The sequence below is a fragment of the Chiloscyllium punctatum genome, chromosome 17 (assembly GCF_047496795.1).
Source record: "Chiloscyllium punctatum isolate Juve2018m chromosome 17, sChiPun1.3, whole genome shotgun sequence".
Taxonomy (NCBI): Eukaryota; Metazoa; Chordata; class Chondrichthyes; order Orectolobiformes; family Hemiscylliidae; genus Chiloscyllium; species Chiloscyllium punctatum.
In genome coordinates, this window is record NC_092755.1 from 57,998,517 (window position 1) to 58,025,605 (window position 27,089).

The 27,089-nt window shown below is 45.0% G+C and overlaps 1 protein-coding gene across 1 annotated transcript in view; it reads left to right on the forward strand.

Moving 5' to 3' along the window:
• The first annotated feature begins 1,587 nt into the window (after nucleotides 1-1,587).
• LOC140487697 (uncharacterized) overlaps nucleotides 1,588-27,089 on the forward strand; it is a 133,678-nt gene continuing 108,176 nt past the window's right edge. The window contains exon 1 of the mRNA XM_072586966.1: nucleotides 1,588-1,740. The gene's annotated coding sequence lies outside the window, so the exon portion shown is untranslated. The remainder of the gene's footprint in view (nucleotides 1,741-27,089) is intronic.

Sequence of the window (27,089 nt, forward strand, 5' to 3'; positions counted from 1 at the left end):
ATGTGTACCGTGGGACCTTCAAGTACAATCTCTAGCCATATTAACCACATGTTAATTTTGGTTGTTAGAAATAAGTTGCACACACTTTGTAGACTGTATATTACTATTTAACGTTGTTTTGCAAACTTTATTGTTCAAAACTGTGGAATCTTGTGACTTTTATTCTCTACGTAAGTCAGAGAAAGTGAGGACTGCAGGTGCTGGAGATCAGAGCTGAAAAATGTGTTGCTGGAAAAGCGCAGCAGGTCAGGCAGCATCCAAGGAGCAGGAAAATCGACGTTTCGGGCATAAGCCCTTTTTCAGGAATGAGGAGGATGTGCCAAGCAGGCTAAGATAAAAGGTAGGGAGGAGGGACTTGGGGGAGGGGTGTTGGAATGCGATAGGTGGAAGGAGGTTAAGATGAGGGTGATAGGCCGGAGTGGGGGTGGGGGCGGAGAGGTCAGGAAGAAGATTGCAGGTTAAGAAGGCGGTGTTGAGTCCGAGGGTTGGGACTGAGAAAAGGTGGGGGGAGGGGAAATGAGGAAGCTGGAGAAATCTGCATTCATCCCTTGTGGTTGGAGGGTTCCTAGGCGGAAGATGAGGCGCTCTTCCTCCAGGCGTCGTGTTGCCATGGTCTGGTGATGGAGGAGGCCAAGGACCTGCATGTCTTTGGCGGAGTGGGAGGGGGAGTTAAAGTGTTCCGCCCCGGGACGGTTGGGTTGGTTGTTGCGGGTGTCCCAGAGGTGTTCTCTGAAACGTTCCGCAAGTAGATGGCCTGTCTCCCCAATGTAGAGGAGGCTGCAGCAGATGCAGTAAATAATGTGTGTGGAGGTCCCCTAGATCTCACATTTTGTCTACCTTAAACATAAAAGTTACTGATCCTTAGCCAGTGATGCAGCAGTAATATCATGGGAAATGTTGTCTGGAACCCCAGGTTAATTTTCTGGAAAATCCCAGAATCCCACCATGACACATGATGAAATTTGAATTTAAATAAAAGTCGACTTAATAGCTAACCATGTGACACTGTTGATTGTCATTAAAAACCCATCTGATTCACTAATGTCCTTTTAGGGAAGGAAATCTGCCCTCCTTACCCAGGATCTGGCCTATGCATAATTTCAGACCCACATCAATGTGATTGACACTGGACAATTAGGGAAGGCCAATAAATGCTGGCTGAGCCCACGTCATCAATTTTTAAAATATATTTCCTGAAACTTAGCTAATAGTCTTCCCTAACTCTGGGGGTTGTGAGCACTCAGAGCAACACCTCCCCAGCTTGACAGGCTGAAGCCAGGGCCTTCGATGGCAGCGTATTGACCGAATGTGCCCTTGTGCCAGTTAGGCTGCTGTTGCCCACCTTGACTAACTCACCTCAGGCCTGAAGTCCTTCTGCCCTGTGTTGCAATATTCAGAGCGCTGACCCACCGAGTGCGCTGACAAATATTTACTTGGAGCTGGTTGGAGGTAGCTGCAATGGGTGATGTGTGTAATGTGGTTACATTTGATCCTACTACTGTGTTGCACAAACCAAATGAAGCAACCTGAAGGGCAGTTTAACAGAGGGCAGTACTTTTCTGAATGAGACTCGGACGTGAACACTGTTGGTGCTCAGCTGTGACAGCAGCTTTGTCTCAGCTTCGAATCTGCCAGGAGCTCCCCTCATCTGATTCACTTGACTTTCAATCCCTCACAGCTCCCAGATAGGGATACGCACCCTGCCTGGGTTACACATTGGATTAAAACCAGACTTTAAAGGTGAGGCTAATTCTTTGGCATCACCAATGAGGGATCTCAGTAATGTGCAGTTACTTTTGAAGCCTAGAGAACAATGTTAAGGAATGATTAAATAGTTACGCTGAAAATCCTGAATGGTTTACTAATTGGCAAGACAGCCAGAGAGGAGCTGAGGGAAATGTTTTTACTCAGAGAGTTATTAGAATCTGGAATGTACTCACTGAAATGAAATGAAGTGGATTTGATAGTAACTTTCAGAAGGAACTGGACACATAATTAGAAAGGAAGCCATTTCCTGGGCTACAGGGTAACACCAGGGGGTGTGGGACTCATTGGATAGTGTTGTTTCAGATTCTGGATTAGTGGTGCTGGAAGAGCACAGCAGTTCAGGCAGCATCCAAATAGCTTCGAAATCGACGTTTCAGGCAAAAGCCCTTCATCAGGAATAAAGGCAGTGAGCCTGAAGTGTGGAGAGATAAGCTAGAGGAGGGTGGGGGTGGGGAGAAAGCAGCATAGAGTACAATGGGCGCAGGTTTTACAGTTCCTGTGGTGGCAGGGGAAAGTGCCAGGATTGGAGGGTGGGTTGTTTGGGGGCGTGGACCTGACCAGGTAGTCACGGAGGGAACGGTCTTTGTGGAAGGCGGAAAGGGGTGGGGAGGGAAATATATCCCTGGTGGTGGGGTCTGTTTGGAGGTGGCGGAAATGTCAGTGGATGATTTGGTTTATGCGAAGGTTTGTAGGGTGGAAGGTGAGCACCAGGGGCGTTCTGTCCTTGTTGCGGTTGGAGGGGTGGGGGTCTGAGGGCGGAGGTGCGGGATGTGGACGAGATGCGTTGGACAGGCCTAGTGACTAACGTACAGCTTACCTCCTCTCTCCTTGTCAACAGCTGCAATCTGAATCAGGCCTGCATGTCACATTCAATTTAGAAATAATTGGTTCTGGTAGGATGCAAGATGCAGGAGGAATTTTTCTAAGTGGGAAAAATGTGGAAATTTAACTAAATCCAGAAAAAAACATTATGAGAGTGCCCCTCAGGCAAGTTGCCAAATGTGATGGTGACACTTGAAGCACATTTAATGAACAGAGCCATTTTTGTTTTGGAGGTGGTTGGTGGGGAGCAGTTTGACTGATGGGGATTAGTATTAGATTAGATTACTTGGTTTATGATGTATAACTTGGTTCAAGACTTGACAACATTGCTACTCCCTGAGTTGCTGCAATCTCATCCTGTTTAACTTCCGTTTAAAGCAGCGTGCGTGGTCATTCTGGTTGTCTGGGAGAGTTTACTTGACCCAGTGATCTTCACTTCACTTGATGAAGGGGCAGCGCTCCAAAAGCTTGTGGTTTTAGATAAACCTATTGGACCACAACTTGGTGTCGCATTCTGCCCTTATCCACCCCAGTCCAACACTGACACTTCCACATCATGGCTACCATTTAAATGGCTGACAAAGGAGATTATTTTGAATGTGTAGAGCCTTTCAGTCACACTAAGACATTGAATAAATTATAGACTCATGGAGTCATACAGATGCAGACCCTTTAGTCCAACTTGTCCATGCTGACCGCATATCCTAAATTAATCTAGTCTCATTTGCCAGCACTTGGCCCATATCCCTTCTCCCCTTCCTAATCATCTACCCATCCTTTGCTTTTTAAATGTTGTAATTGTACGACCCTCCACCACTTCCTCTGACGGCTAGTTCCACATGAACCACCCTCTGTGTGATAATGGTTTAAGTCCTTCTCCTCTCATCTTAAACCTATGCCCTCTAGTTTTGGACTCCCTTACCCTGGGAAAAAGACCCTGACTATTTATCTTATCTACGCCCTTCATGATTTTATAAATCTCCAAAAGGTGAACCCTCAGACTCTGATGCTCCAGGGAAATTAGCCCCAGCCTATTCAACCTTTCCCTATAACTCAAACTCTCTAACTCTATCAATCTTTTCCGCACCCTTTTGAGTTTAATAACATCTTTCCTATTGAAGGGCGAACAGGACTGAACGCAGAATTCCAAAAGTGATCTAACCAATGTCCTGTACAGCCACAATGTGACACCCCAACTCGTGTACTCAATGCACTGCCCAAATAAGGCAAGCATTCCAAAAGCCTTCTTTGCCACTCTGTCTACTTGTGACTCTGCCTTCAAGAAACCAAGATCCTGCATCCCATGGTCTCTTTGTTCACCAGCACTTTCCAGGACTTACCATTAAGTGTTAAGTCCTGCCCTCATATGCCTTACCAAGGTTCTCGATCAATAGGAGAATCAAGGGTTGTGGGGAATGAGGAGTGTTAGATCAGCACCATATGGAAAGATGGAGTGGCCTACTCCTATTTCTTATAGTTCTCGTGCAAGAACTTGCAAAGGACTTTGAAATCGTGTGGAAATATGATTGGAGAAGTAAAGCCCTAGTTCAACAACCTGTTTTATTCTGATAATACCAGCCCAGTTTACACTGCACCTTCACCTTCTGTTGAATCTTTCCATAGTGTTACACCACAGGGATAGCAAGCCAACCAAATCAGCTTTACTATCACTGGATTCACAACACAGTGAAGTTAAAATATTCAATGACCCTCAAAAATTGTCCAAATGTTCAGAACCAGGCTTTACGAATAGCAGGTTTTGGACACCAAATTTATAACTTAAACAAAAATGAACAATTTCATATTCAGACTGTAACTTTTGAGGACAAATCTAAAACAACAAAGTAATCTAATGAATATAAACAACTTAAATCCAATCTTGTTTGATCAAAACCCACCACTCACACACAGACAGACCAACAGACACAGTTAAGGTATAATAAGAAAGAAAATAAAATAATTATAAATTGTCAGTTCAATTAAAGACCTTCAAACGCAAGCATTTATGCAATCCTTGGATAATGAATATATCTAATTTTGAAGTAATTGGTGAATGTAAATTCAGTAGACTTGCATAATTATTTACTTAGAGTCACAAAGTCATAGAGATGTACAGCATGGAAACAGACCCTTTGGTCCAACCCGTCCATGCTAACCAGATATCCTAACCCAATCTAGTCCCACCTGCCAACACCTGGCCCATATCCTTCAAAACCCTTTCTATTCATATACCCATCCAAATGCCTCTTAAATGTTGCAATTGTACCAGCCTCCACCACATGGTGTCATCTGCAAACTTACTAACTGTACCTCTCATGCTCGCATCCAAATCATTTATGTAAATGACAAAAAGTAGAGGGCCCAGCACCGATCCTTGTGGCACTCCACTGGTCACAGGCCTCCAGTCTGAAAAACAACCGTCCACCACCACCCTCTGTCTTCTACTTTTGAGCCAGTTCTGTATCCAAGTGGCTAGTTCTCCCTGTATTCCATGAGATCTAACCTTGCTAACCAGTCTCCCATGGGGAACCTTGTCGAACACCTTACTGAAGTCCATATAGATCACATCTACTGCTCTGCCCTCATCAATCTTCTTTGTTACTTCTTCAAAAAACTCAAACAAGTTTGTGAGACATGATTTCCCACGCACAAAGCCATGTTGACTATCCCGAATCAATCCTTGCCTTTCCAAATACATGTACATCCTGTCCCTCAGGATTCCCTCCAACAACTTGCCCACCACCGAGGTCAGGCTCACTGGTCTATAGTTCCCTGGCTTGTCCTTACCACCCTTTTTAATCAGGGGCACCACGTTTGCCAACCTCCAGTCTTCCGGCACTTCACCTGTGACTATCGATGATACAAATATCTCAACAAGAGGCCCAGCAATCACTTCTCCAGCTTCCCACAGAGTTCTCGGGTACACCTGATCAGGTCCTGGGGATTTATCCACCTTTAACTGTTTCAAGACACTTCCTCTTCTGTGATCTGGACATTTTGCAAGATGTCACCATCTATTTCTAGATTGGGTTGAGACATCTGGTCAGCATATAGCTTCCATATCCTTTTCCACAGTTAATACTGATGCAAAATATTCATTTAGTATCTCCTCATTTATTTCGTAGAGACTGGAATTCTTTTCTCAGAACATTCAACAATTCTTTAACTGGATATAAAATTAGAGAGAGTAAAACACAGCAGCCAGTCCGATGCTTCCAACCTTACTCTGCACCTGCCAAAGTCAGTTAGAACTGGTTCTCACTCCTTTTTCAAAATTAAATTGTGGCTGGTTACCTTTGGTCGTCCAGCCGTGCTGCCAGTCATAGAGTCATAGAGATGTACAGCATGTAAACAAACCCTTCAGTTCAACCCATCCATGCCGACCAGATGTCTCAACCCAATCTAGTCCCATCTGTCAGCACCCTGCCCATATCCCTCCAAACCCTTCCTATTCACATACTCATCCAAATGCATTTTAATTGTACCAGCCTCCACCACTTCCTCTAGCAGCTCATTCCAAACATGTACCACCCTCTGTGTGAAAAAGTTGCCCCTTAGGTCTCTTTTATATCTTTCCCCTCTCACGCTAAACCTATGCCCTCTACTTCTGGACTCCCTCACCCCAGAGAAAATACTTTGTCTACTTATCTTATCCATGCCCCTCATGATTTTATAAACTTCTATAAGTTCACCCCACAGCCTCCAACGCTCGAGGGAAAACAGCCCCGGCCTATTCAACCCCTCCCTATAGCTAAAATCCTCCAACCCTGGCAACATCTTTGTAAATCTTCTCTGAACCCTTTATAATTTCACAACATCCTTCTGATAGGAAGGAGACCAGAATTGCACGTAATATTCCAACAGTGGCCTAACCAATGTCCTGTAAAGCCGCAACATGATCTTCCCAACTCCTGTACTCAATACTCTGACCAATAAAGGAAAGCATACCAGATGCCGCCTTCACTATCCTATCTACCTGTGACTCCACTTTCAAGGAGCTATGAACCTGCACTCCAAGGTCTCTTTCTTCAGCAACATTCCCTCCCTGGGCTTGGTACATGTGTTGCCAAATCACCTGCATGCCCTTTAAACCAATAACTAGTTTGCATTATCTTCCAAGCTAGTCACCAATAGCAAACATTTGTATTTATTTTCTGCTCTTTTTGAAAACAAGGAGCTATGCAGATTTCAACTAACCTTAACACCCCTCACAAAAAAGACAAATAGGGGTAGCTTCAACAAGAAAGTCAAAACAACAGCACTTTTATAAAGGAGAGGGACAGACAAAGGCAGCAACATGGTGATGTCGATGCAGGAGAGAGAGAGAGAAAGAAACCTCTGACACAGCAGTGAGCCTGCACAGTTACTACCTTTGCTGTTTGAATTCATGTATCGCTGGACATCGGAGTGTATCTGGGAAAATTAACAAACAGTGAAATTCACAACTAATCTCGGAGGAACCTGTTTGGGAGAGGTCACAGCACAGAAACAGATAAGTGGATAGTTTTAAACGTAGTCTTGCTGTAAGTCTGCAATAGTGTGTAGAGTGGGTCCTTTCTTGATTGTATGTTTTATTGAGATATGTCTCTTGACTAAACTTAAAAATATAAGCCTAAATATTAAGTTAGCTTGGAGCAGTGTTTTGTAGAGGATTAAGATGGTGCTATTTTTCTGGGTCTGCAGATTGGAAGAAGCAAAAATGGCCTTTAGTAGAGTGATATGCTGTTCTTGTCGGATGTGGGATGTTGGGGAGAGTTTAAGGGTTACTGAGGATTATATCTGCAATAAATATCATTGACAGCAAATTCTATCAGATCGAATGGATTGGTTGGAGACACAGTTAGAGGCAATGAGGAATTTACAAGAGCAAGGAGGTGTGATGGATGGCAGTTATAGGAAGGGAGAAAAGTAGCAGATACAGTCAGGTAGATGGGTTTACTCCAAGAAAGGTAAGAGAGGTAGGCAGGTAGTGCAGGAGCAGTCTGTGGCTATCCCCATTTCAAACAGGTATGCGGTTTTGGAAAATGTAGGGGGTGATGGATTCTCAGGGAAATGTAGCACGAACAACCAAGTTTCTGGTACCAAGATTGGCTTTAATGCAGTGAGGAGTATGCTGGGTTCTTAGAGATCGACTGTGTTAGGGGACTCTCTAGTCCGAGGTACAGATAGATATTGCTGCGGCTAGCAGCGAAAAATCAGAATGATGTGTTGCTTCCTTGGTGCCAGGATCAAGGATGTCTCAGAGAGGGTTCAGAATGGTCTTACGAGGCAGAGGGACCAGCAGGAGGTCATTATACACATTGGAACAAGCAACATAGGAAGGGAAAAGGTTGAGATTCTGAAGGGAGATTACAGAGAATTAGGCAGGAATTTAAAAAGGAGGTCCTCGAGAAAAGTAATATCTGGATTACTCCCAGTGCTACGAGCTAGCAATAGGAGGATAGAGCAGATGAATGCACGGCTTAAGACCTGGTGTATGGGAGAAGGGTTCACATTTTTGGATCATTGGAATCTCTTTTGGGATAAAAGTGACATGTACAAGAAGGATGGATTGCACCTGAATTGGAAGGGGTCTAATATACTGGCAGGGAAATTTGCTAGAACTGCTCGGAAGGATTTAAATCAATAAGGGGGCGCGGAGGGGTGAAGGTGGAGGGTGGGGGGGTGGGGGGGAGCGGGGGAGCGGGGTGGGAGCGGGGTGGGAGCGGGGTGGGACCCAAGGAGATAGTGAGGAAAGAGATCGATCTGAGACTGGTACAGTTGAGAACAGAAGTGAGTCAAACAGTCAGGGCAGGCAGGGACAAGGTAGGACTGATAAATTAAACTGCATTTATTTCAATGCAAGGGGCCTAACAGGGAAGGCAGATGAACTCAGGGCATGGTTAGGAACATGGGACTGGGATATCATAGCAATTACAGAAACATGGCTCAGGGATGGGCAGGACTGGCGGCTTAATGTTCCAGGATACAAATGCTACAGGAAGGATAGAAAGGGAGGCAAGAGAGGAGGGGGAGTGGCATTTTTGATAAGGGATAGCATTACAGCTGTGCTGAGGGAGGATATTCCCGGAAATACATCCAGGGAAGTTATTTGGGTGGAACTGAGAAATAAAAAAGGGATGATCACCTTATTGGGATTGTATTATAGACCCTCTAATACTCAGAGGGAAATTGAGAAACAAACTTATAAGGAGATCTCAACTATCTGTAAAAGTAAAAGGGTGGTTATAGTAGGGGATTTTAACTTTCCAAACATAGAGTGTTAAGGATTTAGATGGACAGGAACTTGTTAAGTGTGTACAAAAAAACTTTCTGATTCAGTATGTGGATGTATCTACTAGAGAAGGTGCAAAACTTGACCTACTCTTGGGAAATAAGGCAGGGCAGGTGACTGAGGTGTCAGTGCGGGAGCACTAGGGAGAGAATAGGGCCCCTCAATGATCAGCAAGGCGGCCTTTGTGTTGAGCCGCAGGAGACGGGGGAGATACTAAACGAGTTAGCATCAGTGGTTACTGTGGAAAAGGACATGGAAGATATAGAATGTAGGGAAATAGATGGTGAGATCTTGAAAAATGTCCATATTACAGAGGAGGGAGTGTCTTGAAATGCACAAAAACGGATAAATTTCCAGGACCTGATCAGGTGTACCCGAGAACTCTGTGGGAAGCTAGAGAAGTGATTGCTGGGCCTCTTGCTGAGGTAGTCGTATCATCGATAGTCACAGGTGAAGTGCCGGAAGACTGGAGGTTGGCTAATGTGGTGCCACTGTTTAAGGAAAGTGATAAGGACAAGCCAGGGAACTATAGACTGGTGAGAGTGATGTCAGTAGTGGGCAAGTTGTTGGAGGGAATCTGAGGGACAGATGTACATGTATTTGGAAAGACAAGGACTGATTAGGGATAGTCAACATGATTTTGTGCGTGGGAAATCATGTCTCACAAACTTGATTGAGTTTTTTGAAGAAGTAACAAAGAGATTGATGAGGGCAGAGCAGTAGATGTGATCTAAATGGACTTCAGTAAGGCGTTTGACAAGGTTCCCCATGGGAGACTGGTTAGCAAGGTTAGATCTCATGGAATACAGGAGGATTAGTTATTTGGATACAGAACTGGCTCAAAGGTAGAAGACAGAGGGTGGTGGTGGAGGGTTGTTTTTCAGACTGGAGGCCTGTGACCAGTGGAGTGCCACAAGGATCGGTGCTGGGCCCTCTACTTTTTGTCATTTACATAAATGATTTGGATGTGAGCATAAGAGGTACAGTTAGTAAGTTTGCAGATGACACCAAAATTGGAGGTGTAGTGGACAGCGAAGAAAGTTACCTCAGATTACAACAGGATCTTGATCAGATGGGCCAATGGGCTGAGAAATGGCAGATGGAGTTTAATTTAGATTAATGTGAGGTACTGCATTTTGGGAAAGCAAATCTTAGCAGGACTTATACACTTAATGGTAAAGTCCTAAGGAGTGTTGCTGAACAAAGAGACCTTCGAGTGCAGATTCATAGCTCCCTGAAAGTAAAATCGCAGGTAGATAGGATAGTGAAGAAGGTGTTTGGTATGCTTTCTTTTATTGGTCAAAGTATTGAGTACAGGGGTTGGGAGGTCATGTTGCGGCTGTACAGGACATTGGCTAGGCCACTGTTGGAATATTGCGTGCAATTCTAGTCTCCTTCCTATTGGAAAGATGTTGTGAAACTTGAAAGGGTTCAGAAAAGATTTAGAAAGATGTTGCCAGGGTTGGAGGATTTGAGCTATAGGGAGAGGCTGGACAGGCTGGGGCTGTTTTCCCTGGAGCGTTGAAAACTGAGGGGTAACCTTATAGGGGTTTATAAAATCATGAGGGGCATGGATAGGGTAAATAGACAAAGTCTTTTCCCTGGGGTGGGGTAGTCCAGCACTAGAGAGCATAGATTTAAGGTGAGGGGGGAAAGATATAAAAGCGACGGAAGGGGCAACATGTTCATGCAGAGGGTGGTACGCGTATGGAATGAGCTGCCAGAGGATGTGGTGGAGGCTGGTACAATTGCAACATTTAAAAGGCATCTGGATGGGTATATGAATAGGAAGGGTTTGGGGGATATGGGCCAGGTGATTAGATTAGATTACTTACAGTGTGGAAATAGGCCCTTTGGCCCAACAAGTCCACACCGACCCTCCGAACAGCAACCCACCCAGACCCATTCCCCTATATTTCACCTAACACAATGGGCAATTTAGCATGGCCAATTCACCTGACCTGCACATCTTTGGACTGTGGGAGGAAACCGGAGCACCCGGAGGAAACCCACGCAGACACGGGGAGAACGTGCAAACTCCACACAGACAGTTGCCTGAGGCTGGAATTAAACCCGGGTCTCTGTGCTAACCACTGTGTCACCATGCCAGGGTGGTTGCAGGTGGGACTAGATTGAGTTGGAATATCTGGTCGGCATGGACAGGTTGGACTGAAGGCTCTGATTCTGTGCTGTCCATCTCTATGGCTATAATAGGAGGAATTAAACAGCATGAGTTTTTAACAAAATGCTGAAGGACGTAGATCTGCTCTGGTTAGACCATGAGACAAGGGAGCAGAAGTAGGCCATTCAGCCCATTGCGTCTGCTCCACCATTTCATTGACTCATGGCTGATCTAATAACCCTCAATTCCATTTTCCTGCCTTTCCTCCCATTTCCCTTGATTCCCTTACAGACCTTTACGAAGCAACACATCAGTTGTGACCCTATATGGAGACATGATGTGGAGATGTTGGTGTTGGACTGGGGTGGACAAAATTAAAAATCACACAACACCAGGTTACAGTCCAACAGGTTTACTTGGAAGCACTAGCTTTCGGAGCGCTGCTCCTCACAACCACCTGCTGAAGGAGCAGTGCTCCGAAAGCTAGTGCTTCCAATTAGACCTGTTGGACTATAACCTGGTGTTGTGTGATTTTTAACTTTGTATGGAGACAGTGAGTGAAATGGTTCTGCAGGGGTCTCAGTCTGTATTGGTCTGGCTGATCTCAGTCGGTGTTCCACAAGAGCCCTCAACGCCCTGGAACTGTGACAGGGAGCTCCCTCCTGACTGCTGAGTGGTGATTCCTGCTCAAAGTGCAGAAGAAAAGGCCATCAGTGAGGACTGGATTGTAGGTGACATCTTGGGTTTCCTGCTGCTGTTTGTCTGCCTTGAGGAAGGCTGGACTTCTCCTGTATGGGGAAGGCGCCCCAGCAATAACTGATAGCTTTAGGAGGACAGGTAGTTCATTGTAGGGTTGTGAGTTCAAGCCCCACTGTGTCAAAATGAGTTAGGAATCCAGTTGCTAGCTGACTGGTGCCAGCAAGTGAAAGTTGCTGGCTCATTAAAGTCCTTCAGGGAAGACAAATGATCATTCTTACCTCCCAGCACACTTTAAGCTGACCCAGCTACTCATAAAACGAAAAGTCTCTTCATCACTTCTTCAGAGGATATGCCAAAGAGTGATCATGTGACCTGATTCGTGCAGCTCATAAATGTGTGGGCAGATTAAAAGAAATTATGCAACAAATTGATCAACATTTGACTGTCCTCATGACTGAACAGAGACAGTGAATTTCTCTCGATATATGATTCAGAATCTTCCTGCGTGGAGTTTTATTGATATTTCAAACTCCACCAGAGATATTTCCAAACCTGTCTCATCAGTCAAATGATTTATTTCTTCAGCATCATAATGAAAAATCCATAACGATTCAAAGTTCTAACTTAATAGAAGTTAGCAACCTCTTCCTTTTGTACCTTCTGAAAAACAAATGAATCTCCACTGTCTAGTTACAGCCCTGGTCTTGACAAAATGGATTTCCTTGTTTACTCAATGGGCGACGGGTGTGAATACAGACCAGTGGATGGATGAATCAAGAGTCCGCAAAGTTGGCTGATTATTTGGAATCTTGAACTCGAAGTTCCACTAGGTTAGAGTCTTAATGCCCCAGTTGCAACTACAGTTGCAAACCCAACTACAGATTAACCTTTAGTTCACTCCCTGTAACCCGTTGTCAACCACAAACTGCTTGAGGCCCACAGACACTCCCTTTTTCACTCCCTGCTCCAGCAAATACTTGACAACTGATTAAAGAACAAACTATTTTAGAGACCAACATCTCCATTTATAGCCCCTTTTCCTCACTTTTCTGAATTCACCTAACAAAGGAGCAGCATTCCGAAAGCCTGTGATTTTAAATAAACCTGTTGGACTATAACCTGGTGTCATGTGACTTCTGCGCTGAAAATGTGTTGCTGGAAAAGCGCAGCAGGTCAGGCAGCATCCAAGGAGAAGGAGAATCGACGTTTCGGGCATGAGCCCTTCTTGAGGAATTCTGACCTTCTGTGACTTCTGACCTTGTTCACGCCAGTCGAAAACCAACACCTCCACATCATGGCGAACTTTTCTGATGATAAAATCAACAATGTGTCAAAATGAATTGCCAGAGGTTTTGTTTTAAATTTACAGGACGTAGGGTTTCACTGCCCATTCCTAATTGCCCAGAGGGCAGTTAACAGTCGGCCATATTGCCATGGGTCTGGATTCATATGTAGGCCAGACCAAGTAAGGATGGCAGTTTCCTTCCCTCAAGGACATTAGTGGACCAGATGGGTTTTCTTTGACATGGTCATTGTTAGAGTTTTTAAAAAATGTAGGCTGTCAGCTGATGACTGGTTCCTGTAGGACAAGCCAGGAGGAAGTTGACTTTGAAGAGGCAGTAGTATCTACTTGGTCCTGCCTCATGCTTAATCTCAAAACAACCCACTGCAAGGTACCCCGCACCTCATACTGTGATCAGAATTCAGTGGGAGCCAGAGCAGCAGACACCTGAAAGAGAGTGCAGGAGAGACATAATGTTCCACCAAGGGACTGGAGATACTGGGCTTGTTCTCCTGAGGATACAAATGATTGAGAGATTTCTTGGCCATAGTCCACACAAAGAAGCAGAGGCATATCCTGCACACTCTGTCAGAGAGACAATTGACTATTAACCTGAGGGTCACTGCCATCACAAGGGATTGGGATAAGGAAGAAGGCAAGGCCTCCATAAACGACCACAGCCTGCAAGGGGATTAAATCCTGGCTGTTCGCTTCATTCTGAACAACTACCTAGTCATCGAGTTAACCGATCTGCCCAACTGGCTGTGAGACTACCCAATATCTCTGAAGTCTAGCATAACCAGAAGACAAAAGATAATTTAATTATTGGAATACTTCAAGGGAGATCTGACTGCACTTTCTCCCAGTAAATGTATAAGTTAAAATAATGCTCATTTTAAGAACTGAAATGTTTCTGAATGGATAGTTCTAAGACAGGAAGAACAATAGAGCGTTTGGGTGTTCAGCAGGACCTCAGTTGCCTCAATAGTCAACCCACTCTCACATATTCACCATTATCCTCTCCACCTGTAACAGCTGCAGCTCCCCATGAATCCTGTCTCCCATTGGGTCCCATCCACAGAGACATTCAGATCCCCTTCCTTTCACAGAGACCCAGTCCTTTATCATTCTCTGCTGATACTATTCACTCTCCTGCACCAGTTCCACTTAACCTGCTCTTTTTTTGGTTATCTCCACATTGTAAGCAAGCACTAGCTGCACCTTCTCCCTCAACCAACATCACCACCTCCCATCCCCCACCCTCACTCTAACTACCCATCACTGCACCCACCCCCTGCCCCCCCAGAGTAGACTAGCTGCATCTGAGCTCATGCTTAAGGTTGTCAAGACCTGTACTGTGTGTCGTCATGGATATGGGAAATGGAAGGATCAGGAGAACTGTTCAGAATTGATTCTCAGGATTTGGGTGTCACTGGCTGGGCTGGGAGTGAGGGACAGGGATTGAGGCGGAGGGAACAGTGAGATTGAGGGGGAGAGGACAGTGGGATTGAGGGGGAGGGGACCATGGGATTGAGGGGGAGGGGACAGGGAGATTGAGGGGGAGGGGACACTGGATTGAGGGGGAGGAAACAGTGGGATTGAGGGGATGGGGACAGTGGGATTGAGGGGAGGGTCAGTGGGATTGAGGGGGAGGAGACAGTGGGATTGAGGGGGATTGAGGGGATGGGGACAGTGGGATTGAGGGGAGGGTCAGTGGGATTGAGGGGGTGGGGACAGTGAGATTGAGGGGGAGAGGACAGGGGGATTGAGGGGGAGGGGACCATGGGATTGAGGGGGAGGGGACACTGGGATTGAGCGGGAGGGGATAGGGAGATTGAGGGAGATTGAGGGGATGGGGACAGTGGGATTGAGGGGAGGGTCAGTGGGATTGAGGGGGAGGAGACAGTGGGATTGAGGGGGATTGAGGGGATGGGGACAGTGGGATTGAGGGGAGGTCAGTGGGAGTTGAGGGGGAGAGGACAGTGAAATTGAAGGGAGGGTCAGTGGAAGTTGAAGGGGAAGGGACAGTGAGATTGAGGGGGTGGGGACAGTGGAATTGAGGGGGTGGGGGCAGTGGCAGTCAAGGAGGAAGGGATAGGGATTGAGGGAAGGTGGAGGGAGGTAGTGCGTGTTGGGGGAGGGTAGTGGGAGGTGAGGAGGAGTGGGGGGGAATGAGGGGGAGGGAGAGTTGTGTTGCAGAGGTGTTGAGGATGATGGGAAGGGAAGTTGAGGAGGAGTGGGAGGGGGAGTTGAGAGACAGAGAGAATTGTGTTGGAGGGGTATTGAGGGGTAAGGGGCAGTGGGAGTTGATGGGAGGGAGGAGGGGAGTAGAGGGAGAGATGGAGAGGTAGGAGTGGGTGTTGAGGGGGAGGGGCTGCAGTGGGTGTCGGGTGAGGAATTTTGAGGATAGGGTTCCAATCTAATGGTATCCTCAGATACCTGAAAAGATGTAATATCCTGCCTCGCTTTCGGGATAGCAATTCAGAAGTGGATAAGCTCACTACAGTGCGCCTCCCTCATTGCCTCTGAAAAATCTGATCATTTAACCCGCTCACCCAGAGCAGTCTGAGTCAGGACCACAGTGGACATTGTATTTCTCACTGGAATTTCCAGGACAGCCAATACTGGTGACCAAGACTGGACTAAGCTGTGTCGACTTTCATGAAGACATCCATTATTAAAATCCCTTGACTACTTTTTGATGCTTATGGTCGAGAATGAATTTTTTGCCAAGTTAATCACCTGCACAACTTCACAGTGAATGGGTATCTGATGAAAGCTTTAGGCTTCTCTGTCACTCAACCTTTCAGAAGGTTAACAGTTATCGTTAGATTTTAAAGACTGTTTTGTTATTCCCTGACTTCCTATTAATTATGAATGTGTGTTGATGACCCTCTGATGGCAGAGATACGGTCAGTGGAAAGCTTCTGTTGTATCTTAAGCTGCAGCAGATAATGTTATCGCCTAGGACTGCTCTCACCATGGTTACAGTGTGAAGTTTAGTCTTGTGTTGGATGTCAGCTGTCTGACAAACAGCATCTCAAATGGTAAAGTAAACTTGCCGCATATTTATAATCTGTTTATCGCAAAACTTTGTGTGAGCTAATAAAGAGCTGGGAATTCTACAACTCATCAAGCTCCCCATGGAAAACCACAAGTGTCCTCTCATCCTTAGGCACTCTAATACATTCCCAAATTTCATGATCATTTTCAGTCACGCAGCATCTTTAACCTGATTTTTAAAAAAAAAAATCGCAAATTCTCTCCCGGCACCAGTCGGTGAAGAGGAACGGTTCAAGGATTTGTCAAAGTGCTTCTTCTTGACGTATGAACTTGAAGAGGAGGAGAGGATAGTGAAGAGATCAAGGGATCTATTCAGAGTTCCTTTCCAACGCTTTTGGGGCTTTTCTGATGGCAGGGCGGTGACTTCTGGAATTTGACAACGAGTGTGGCTGTAATTCCCCAGGGAGGGTCAAATATTTCAGGACCCGTTCGCATAAGGCAATACCAGGTATAGGACAAGCTTCTGGCAAAGAGATTTGGGCAGAGGCTGCGGAGAGGACATGCTGCTATCAGATTGCACCAGGCTCCCTGACCACCTGATGAAGGAGCAGTGCACCGAAAGCTAGTACTTCCAAATAAACTTGTTGAACCATAACCTGGTGCTGTGTGATTTTTAGCAAGGGAAATGGAGTGTAATAATGAGGAAATCTTGCTACAATTGTACAGGTAAATCCACACCTAATGTGTATCTTTCTGGTCTCCAAAAGGAGAGACCTACCAGGTTGATTCCTGGAGTGAAGAGGTTACTTTCTGAGGAGAGATTGGGCCTATAATCATTGGAGTTTCAAAGAATGAGAGATAATCATACTGAAACATATATATTCTGAGTTGATCTGACAGGACTTGCCACTCACAGGGCAATCTCAAGCTAAGGAGCAAAAAGATGGGGATGAATAAGAATGTCTTCTTACATAGGGTTGTTAATTTTGGCTTCACAGCCTCACAGAGCAGTGGAGGCTGCTGTGTTATTAAAGAAAAGTTTAAAAACACATACCAACACTTTCAAGAACAGCTTCTTCCCCGACTGTTACCAGATTTGTGAATGCACTTCTCATTTATTAGAGTTGATCTTTCTCTGTACCTCCTCTGTAGCTTATTCTTATACAAAAGCTTAAACAGAAGTACCAATACTTTCAAGAACAGCTTCTTCCCCGCTGTAACTTGAAAGGGTTCAGAAAAGATTTACAAGGATGTTGCCAGGGTTGGAGGATTTGAGTTATAGGGAGAGGCTGAACAGGCTGGGGCTGTTTTCCCTGGAGCGTCAGAGGCTGAGGGGTGACCTTATAGAGGTTTGCAAAATTATGAGGGGCATGGATAGGGTAAATAGACAAAGTCTTTTACCTGGGGTTGGGGAGTCCAGAACTAGAAGGCATAGGTTTAAGGTGAGAGGGGAAAGATATAAAAGCGATGGAAGGGGCATCTTTTTCACTCAGAGGGTGGTATGTGTATGGAATGAACTGTCAGAGGAAGTGGTGGAGGCTGGTACAATTGCAACATTTAAGAGGCATTTGGATGGGTATATGAATACGAAGGCGTTGGAGGGATATGGGCCGGGTGCTGGCAGGTGGGACTAGATTGGGTTGGGATATCTGGTCGGCATGGACAGGTTGGACCAAAGGGTCTGTTTCCATGCTGTTTATCTCTATAACTCTATTACTTTTCTGAATGGACCTTGCAAATTTTAAATTTAATATTGATCTTGCTCTCTGTGCACCTTCTCTGCAGCTGTAACATTGTATTCCTTCTATTACCCTAATGCACTTTGTATGGTATGATCTGCATGTACTGTAAGCAAAACAAAACTTTTCACTGCAGCTTGGTACATGTGACAATAATAAGTCAAATCCAAAAAATACTCAGCATTTTGTTCTGTTACCCTGATGCGCTTATATAAGGTATGATTTGCCTGGATAGCACACAAAACAATACTATACACTGTATCTCAGTACACGTGACAATAATAAATCAAATCATATACTAATAATAGTTAAGATTGATTTAGATTTTTGATTCAGGACAGAATCAAGTGCTATGGAGAGCAGGCAAGGAAGTGGGTATGGAGGGTGTGGTTACACCAGCCATGATCTTACTGAATGGCTTATTGCAAGTTCAAGGGCCAAAGGCCCCTCCTGCTCCTAGTGCTTAGTCTTTTATGGAATCTCTACTGCTAATATCACCAGCACTGCATTCCTGAGTCTGGAGAACTCTCTCTGCCCTGTATTCCATTTCCCCCATTTAGAATTGCAACAATAGCATTCTGCATCAGCCTCTGGTTTCCAGTGCAGTTTCTCTTTAAGAGGGTCAGATTAACTTTACAAACAGAAGGCTGATTACTGATAGCAGTGAACGCTGCTCAGCTCTCTGCTGAGTATAGAGGCAGCCATTTGTGGGGGAGGCTATTCAGACTAATGCTATAATCAGCTTAAGGAGGTGACAGCCTCAAGTTTATGTGCTTATGTCTTTATAACATTGTCAATTGCAAACCCCCCAAGCATGAAAAGCAGAGCAAATCAATTTTTAATCTCTCTACATTTTGCAAAGATGAGCCAACTACTGTCTTGTGGCCTGAGTAACTATATTGATTTCATGAACCAACTTGCTGCCTCCCCCATGACATCACCTTGAATAGTCAGGTCCAGATTCTTTCAGCTAGGATGGACAGTTAACAGTTACTGCTGCATCTCCATGTTAACCATAGTCCAACCAATCAGCACACTCTTCCTATGCTGTATAAATTAGTGTTCCCTTTCCAAGTTTGGGTTCTTGTGTGTCGCTCCTGATGGGTGTGAGACAAAAAAACTTTGACTTTGTGTCTCTTTTTAGCAATTTTTGAACAATAGTATTTATAAAATTCTTTTTTTCTTTTCTTTAGAAATTATTAATTTCTGTGGTAGATTAATAGTGATATTTTTTAAAAAGTGCTCATACAAAACAAAGAGTAGGAGCAGGCCATTCAGCCCCTCAATCCTGCTCTGTCATTCAAATCCACATTCCCACCTACCCCCGATAACCTTTCACCCCCCATTGTTTAACACACATTCGCCCTAAAAATATTCAAGGACTCTGTTTTCTCTGCTTTCTCAGGGAGTGCGTTTCAAAGATTTATGATCCTTTGAGAGGAAGAACTTAGCTCAATGTCTCTTGTTCAAGGGGCAAGTGACCCCTAGATTGAAACTAGAATAATCAAGCAATATAACATGGCCATCTGCAACTATATATGGAACGTAAATGCTAAATCATTTTAGATTCTCTCTCTTTTTGGCAAACCACACAATAGTTTTCATCGTGAATGTTTTACTCTGAAATGGTGCTCTTAATATTTATGGGTTGTGAAATTGATTGTGAAGAAGTTGGATCCAGTACTGATCATGCTTATGTCCAATTGCCGCTGCATGTGCAGATAGTTTCAGTAGATGCCTCTGTAATATCCATAAACAAATCAGCTGAAAGCTGCTCTACACCCCGTGTTGCAACAAAGTTGTGCTCAAGGTGTACAGAAGGTTTTTGTAAACTATCGCCTTCTGGGAACCTGCTCTAGTTGGGCCTTAGTGGCTGAGTCACGTGACACCTCAGTGTTCCGAGAATCGCCTGCGCCCTGAACAATATAGATCAGTGACTGGATTACAGATGTTGTCTGTGATCTAAACTCCATTGTCCAGATCAATGGACTCTACAGGACCCCTGAAAAGGTAGGCCCTACAACAGCCTGATAGTTGAGCATTTGTGCAGGAAGAAACATATCAGGCTTGTAGTTATTTTTGTAATTTCGAAGTGAAAATTATTATCTTGCCCCCACTTCAGATAATAGTTTCCACTTTGCTTCCTGTTTTGGACAGGACCCTTCACGTCATGTTTGAGGTTGTCATGGTGTTTCAGTGCTTGGCCTACCCCTGCTGAGGACCCCAGTGATCAATGGAATCTCCTTCTTTTGTCATTAAGAAAGCAACATTGCTAGAGTTGTAGCAAAATACTTCTCTGCTTCTGACTCTTGGCTTGACCAGTGATATTTAGCGATTTGGGAACAATGAAGTAACTGCGGAAGGATCAGGGAGAATGGAAAGCTGATGGTCAAATGGCTGCCAGCCTGAAAGAGCAACAGGTAGTGGACTTGAACAGAAATTCCTTCAGGGTTCGAAGGTGACATGAAGAAGTGGACCATGTGGGAAACAAGGAAGTGGTCAGTTGGAATCAAATGAAAGATGTGGGGAAATTGCGAGATATGTCAAGTGTGAGGGGGCTGGTTCTGAAGATGTGTAGGTGAGTTTAAATATGGGAGGGTTAACAGGAGAGCTGAAGGACGGTGAATGCAGAGTAGAAAGGGCAGGCTTACGTCGGACGGAGATGGAAATCAATGCTGATGAAGGATAACTTGAGGTGAGATGGGGCAAGGTGGGGGTGTGAGCACAGGAAGATGAACTGCTTGAAGGAGGAGTGAAGGGAGAGATTGCAGTACGATTTGGAGATTATGACCAAGTTGTGAGACATTGGTAACAGACAATTTGTTGTCACCTGTGAGGCCCATTTCAGTCCCAAAGCTGTGAAGTTATTGTGATTGTCCACAATATGGTCATCTAGGGCAAGGACTTTGACTTAGAGTCATTGAGTCATGGAGTCATACAGTCATACAGCAGGGAAACAGACCCTTCAGCCCAACATGCCCATGCTGACTAGGTTTCCCAAACTAAAGTAGCCCAATTTGCCTGCGTCTGGTCCATATCCCTCTAGACCTTTCCTATTCATCTACTTGTCCAAATGCCTGTTAAATATTGTAATTGTACCAATCTCTATTACTTCCTCTAGCAGTCTTTCCGTACACGCACCACCCTCTGCGTGAAAAAGTTGCCCCCTTTAGGTCCCTTTTAAATCTTTACCCTCTCACTTAAAACCTATGCCCGCTAATTTTGAACTCCCCTAGCCTGGGAAAAAGACCTTATTTATGTTCCATATGATTCTATAAACCGTTATAAGGTCACCCCCCTCAACCTCCTCCTCCCCAGGTAAAACAGTCCCAGTCTGTCCAGCTTGTATTTCTTAGCACAAAGTGGGAATTGGCTTATATGTCGTGAAATCTTCTGGAGGGAAACGTGGATGGGGAGGGGAGTTGGGTAGAAATTAAATCTTTGAACTAGGCACTGCTTGATCTATGATTGAGAAATCTGCATAGCATGAATAAGTGATTTTTTAAAAAAAAAATTCATTCACAGGATGTGGGTGTCACTGGCTAGGCCAGCATTTATTGCCCATCCCTAATTGCCCAGAGTCAACCACAATTGCTATGGGTCTGGAGTCACATGTAGGTCAGACCAGGTAAGAATGGCTGTTTCCTTCCCTAAAGGAACCAGATGGGGTTTTCCTGACAATAAATTCATTGTCATCATTAGACTCTTAATTCTCCATTTTTAAATCAATTCAAATCTACCATGATGGCAGTCAAACCCTGATCCCCAAAACATTGCCTGGATCGCTGGATTAATAGATCTGGTGATAATACCAGTAGGTTATCACCTCCCTTGTATCAGGCAATCTCGGGAATTCAATGTTCTACCTCTGTAAGTTTTCTGTTGATTCTACCAGTCTGTTCTGCTAGTTTCTGATTACCGACCAACATGGAAACCTTTGCAATGAGGTCACCACTTTCCTCGGGCTTGCTGTCATAGTAAAGGCTGGGAACGGGGTCACGCTCAACAGGATTGCATCAATACTTGTGAAGAGTTCTGTAGATGAAAGGGTTTACGAGACGTTCACTGAGAACTTCCCTCTTCCATGGTTTTTGATTGAAGTATTTCACACAGTGCCGTGACTGCATTTAGACTTTGCTCCATTGAGCTTATTATTAACAGAGAGGTTGTTTCTTTTGGTGATAAATCCACTTGCACATTATCATGGTGCTAATGGATTGCAAGAAATGGTTACCACCAAAATTGCCATTAATCACCAGTTATCAAGAAAAAGGGCAGGACAAACTTTCATTAATGGGGGAATGAGTTTAAGAGTCGTGAGGTTTTGTTGCAGCTCTACAAAAACCCTGGTTAGACCACACTTGGAATATTGTGTCCAATTCTGGTCATCTCATTATAGGAAGGATGTATACTTTTGGACAGGATGCAGAGGAGACTTACCATGATGCTGCCTGGATTGGAGGGCTTGTCTTATGAAGAGAGATTGAGTGATCTCGGGTTTTTCACACTGGAGAGAAGAAGGAAGAGAGGTGACTTGATAGAGGTGTACAGGGTAATGAGAGGCATAGTTAGAGTAGATAGCCAGAGACATTTCCCCAGGGTAGAAATGGCTGTCACGAGGGGTCATACTTCTAAGGTGATTGGAGGAAGGTAATGGGGAGATGTCAGAGGTAGGTTCTTTATGCAGAGAGTGGTGGGTGCAGGGAATGCCCTGCCAGGGGTGATACTGGAGTCAGATATATTAGGGACATTTAAGCGTCTGCTGAACAAGCACATGGACAGCAGTAAGGGGTGTGTAGGTTAGGCTGGTCTTAGATTAAGATAAAAGCTCTGCTCAACATCGCGGGCCAAAGAACCTGTACTGTTCTATGCTCTATGTTCTAAACATTCTCCATTTTCAGTGGTGAATAATTAATATTGTCAAAGATTTACACTAACTCTACACTGGCACAAGGCTGGCACTTCCAGTGTGAAAGTGATATCTGATGCAAAAGATTTTACGCTGATTATAGCCATGGCTGTCAAAATGCAGGCATTGGAGCAGATGCATTGCACAAATCTTTGTAAGAGTCTGTCGTCAGTAACTTCCAGCTCACACCCCACTAAACACCCTCCGCTCCCCCCCAACCCAAGTTGAATGAGGAACATGCTCTTTCTCTCTGAGTGTAATCCCAGCTGCTTTCACTCTAGTTGGAATTTGAGATAGGTCATAATGAGGAGAATGGCTGACCTGACTGTGCAGAACTTGTGGGGTTCACGGTAACTGTATGTTTGTTTCCTCAATGGTAGTACCTGAGGGGGGGAGGGGAGGATGTTCAGGAGCACATCAGGACCTGACCCAGGTTTGAGGCTGCACAGAAGCGTGCATGTTCGATTTATACAAAGACATCTGCTTCACAGCGGCTGTGAGAAAACAGGGCAATTCTTATCATTGCTCGTGTGCAGAAACAGTTTGCAGAATATTATGAATAAGTTTAAGGAGAAGGAGCGAATTACTGCAGATGCTGGAATCTGTCCTGAAAACAAGACATCGCAGCAGGTCAGCCAGCATCCATGGAGAGGGAGAGAGCACGCTAATGTTTCGAGTCCAGATGACTCTTCAACAGAGGTTTAAAGAGAATACTGGTGATTACAGCCTTGGATGCTTAAAATTCATTTGAAATGTCGTCAATTCTCGACACGATGATTGCGTTTTTGTGCAACTCTGCGTTATAGAAAAACTGCGCTTTAGAAACAGCGCTTAAAGTGTTGGCGATGTCATCATGTTACAGCCAACACACATTTTAAAAGTTTGCACTTTAGAAACAATGTCCCAATTTGTCAATTGTGTCACAGTGAATTCACCTTGACGAAGCGCACGTTATAATAGAACAACTTGGATAACAAAGTAGTGATGGAGGAGTAGAAAAACATGTTACAAAATCTATAATTAAACCTGATGTGAGTAATTATCCAACTGGTTAACTCGTCTTCAAGTTTTGTTGCCCTGGGTAACACATCATTTCCCAACAAGACAAAGCCTGGGAGGTAGCTATTAGTTGATCAGACAGCTATGGAATTGGGATGTTATTCCGAGAGGAGCCTTGAGTTGAGGTACTCTTCGCTTTCCTTCCCAGTGGGGAACCAGAAGGTCTTTGGATTTGGGCCTGTCTGATCTGGCAGAGCTGAGGTTAGACACTCTTTGCATGGGGGATCAAGAGTGCAAACACTCTCCTTAGGGCCTGACCCACACATCTTTACCAACAATGGATAGAGTGATGACAGAAATGATCTTGCTTTGTTTATAGAGTCATAGAGATGTAGGGCAGCGTGGTGGCTCAGTGGTTAGCACTGCTACCTTACAGCACTAGGGACCTGGGTTCGATTCCACCCTCGGGTGACTGTCTGTATGGAGTTTGCAGATTCCCCTTGTGTCTGAGTGGGTTCTCTCCCACAGTCCAAAGATGTGCAAGTTAGTTGGATTATCCATGCTAAATTGCACTGTGGTTGTGTAGGGTAGGTGTGTTAGCCTTGGGAAATGTAGAGTTATAGGGATGGTCCTGGGTGGGATGCTCTTCAGAGACTTGTTGGGCTGAATGGCCTGTCCCCACAATGTAGGGAATCTGTACAGCTCACCAAAGACCTTTTGGTCCAACCCGTCCATGCCGACCAGCTATCCTAAATTAATCCAGTCCCATTTGCCAACAGTTGGCCCATATTCCTTCAAATCCTTCCTATTAATGTACCCATCTGGATGCCTTCTGAATGTTGTAATGGTGTTGATGGTGTTTTCACTGGGTTAAATTTTGGAGAAGGGTCACTGGACCTGAAGCATTAACTCTGTGCCTTTCTCCACAGATGCTGCCGGACCTGCTGTGTTTTTCCAGTGTTCTCTGTGTTTGTTTCCCCAACTTAAGGCCTGAACTGCTCAACAGGGCTTAATTAGAATGAGTCTCCTCTGGTGATGAAGGAGGATTGTAGTGAATCATACTTGTTGACAGAATTCCTGAAAAATAGTCAATCAGTTTGAAAAGGGAAGGGGAATAATAACAATCTAGTATCTGTATCACAGATCCGGCCTGAGTGGCCAGACTGGGCTAAGTTTACAACTTCCACATTGTGGCTATAGAAACTTGATTTGATTTATTTATTGTCACATGTATGTTGTAAAAATACAGTGAAAAGTGTTGTACAGTGTCACCACTCTCCGGCACCATCTTAAAGCACAGAGGAATAAACCAAAGCATAGAATATAAAGGCAGAAGAATGAAGAAATAAAGAAGAAGTGTCCAACCTTATAGTTGGATTTATTGCGATGGCAAGTAGACATGGAAGTGTGATGAAAGGATTGAAAATAGGAAGTGCGTCTTTATGGAAAAAAATTGTGTCTAATGATTCAAGGTAAAACGTTCATCGTTTCCTTTTTGTCCGTCGCTAATTGAAAAATTCAAGGTTCGCAGATTTGCAAACTAGGTTCTCATCTGGAATTTGTAATTAACCTGACTTTGGGGCCGATATTCGTTCTGTTCATTAGCATCTAACTGTTATTAGGCATCTGTTAATTTGTTTCTGTCCAATAGTCACTGCATGTGTGTCTGGGTACTAAACCTCGATTGTTTTGTAATTTTTTTATTTCAAAAATATACTTTATTCATAAAATGATTTGATGGTCTGTACATTTGATCATGCCATACATATGTCCACATTTACAAACACAGATTCGAATTTATCCTTGTCATATACAGGTCTGTGCATTTTTCAATCTTATACATATATTTGGCTGAGGCATCAGCAGAGCCCAAAAAAACGTCCGCATGGGCCCCCTGTTCTTTTTTAGGCAGGCCGATGTTACACGGTGGTCTTTCCCCACCGCACCTTGGCGGCAGCTGCCCCAAGCTTCAGCGCGTCCCTCAACACGTAGTCTTGGACCTTGGAATGTGCCAGTCTGCAACACTCGGTCGGGGTCAACTCCTTCAGCTGGAAGATCAACAGGTTTCGGACCGCCCAGAGAGCGTCCTTCACCAAGTTGATGATCGTCCAGGCGCAGTTAATGTTCGTCTCGGTGTGAGTCCCGGGGAACAGGCCGTAGAGCACGGAGTCCCGCGTCACGGCGCTGCTCGGGACGAACCTCGACAAGCACCACTGCATTCCTCTCCAGACTTCCTCTGCATAGGCACATTCCAGAAGGAGGTGTGTGACTGTCTCGTCCCCCCCGCAGCCACTTCGAGGGCAGCGTGCGGTGCGGCAGAGAGTCTGGGCGTGCATGAAGGATGATTGTTTTGTAATGTTCAGTGAAACCCAGAAAGAATATACTTCAGTGACCCACCCGCTTACTCAGATACATCCTGCCCATTGTTTGGAGATGCACTGTTTTCGTCTGACTCAGTGAAAATTCTAACAGCATTTCACAGAGATCTCCATATGCGTCGATGGAGATGCGTTGGTGTTTCTGGTTCAAGGGGATAATGTCAGTCCAATTCTACTGGGTTCCAGTACAATTAAAGACCCAGGGTCACTGAACCTAAATCTAATTGGATATTAACACACACCCTCTCCCACTTCCTCCTGGACATAATCCAGACTGCCCATTGCCCTCCAGCAGAATCTCCAGCCAACCCTTTGACCTTGTTCCACATACCTCTGACTTCCTCCCAGCTCTTAATCCACATTTCCCATTCCCTCCCAGGAGAAGGAGCCCAGGATTGGAATTCTCTCCCAAGGAGAACAGATGGCGAATCAGAGGGTGGCAGTGCTTCAGCTCAGCAGTGCCACCTGAGGGCACTATGGCCACTACTGGAAGGACAGCCAGCATTCCAAGATGGTGGAACAACCCAGGTTACAAGTAACTCATAAGATTGTTGTGGGGCTTTGTCGCCACCTCTGAACTGGGAGGTTCAAGTTCCATCTGCTCCAGAGGTGTGCAATAACATCTCTTGAACCGGTTGATGAGAAACTATCTACAAATGGGTCATGTGGAGGCGTACTGGGAGTAGGATGTGTCGGAGGGATTTCAGGGAGAGGCAACCTCAGCAGTAGCTGTGACCTGACACACCCCCTACATCTGATTTCAAGGACTGATTGCCTTTGAACGAGGGAACTGCCTCCTCCCCACTCCATTCTGTACCTGCTGTCCCCACCACACGGTGACAGGCCTGAATGGAACTGAGTTAATGCCAGCAGTGTGGTGCAACCAGACCGTCCATTGTCCCTCAAGGGTTTCAAGTGGGAAAGTTGAGCAGAGCCCAGCTTTCTCCTCCCAGAGCTTCATTCCGTAGGAGATGTATGACGAAGAAGATGCCTTTCCTACCTCCGAGCTCTCTGTCTGGCAGGGCAGAAGAATCTGACTACCCTTTCAGATCCATGATCTGTCATCAGAGTCCATCAGGCCTTCACTTGTCTCTC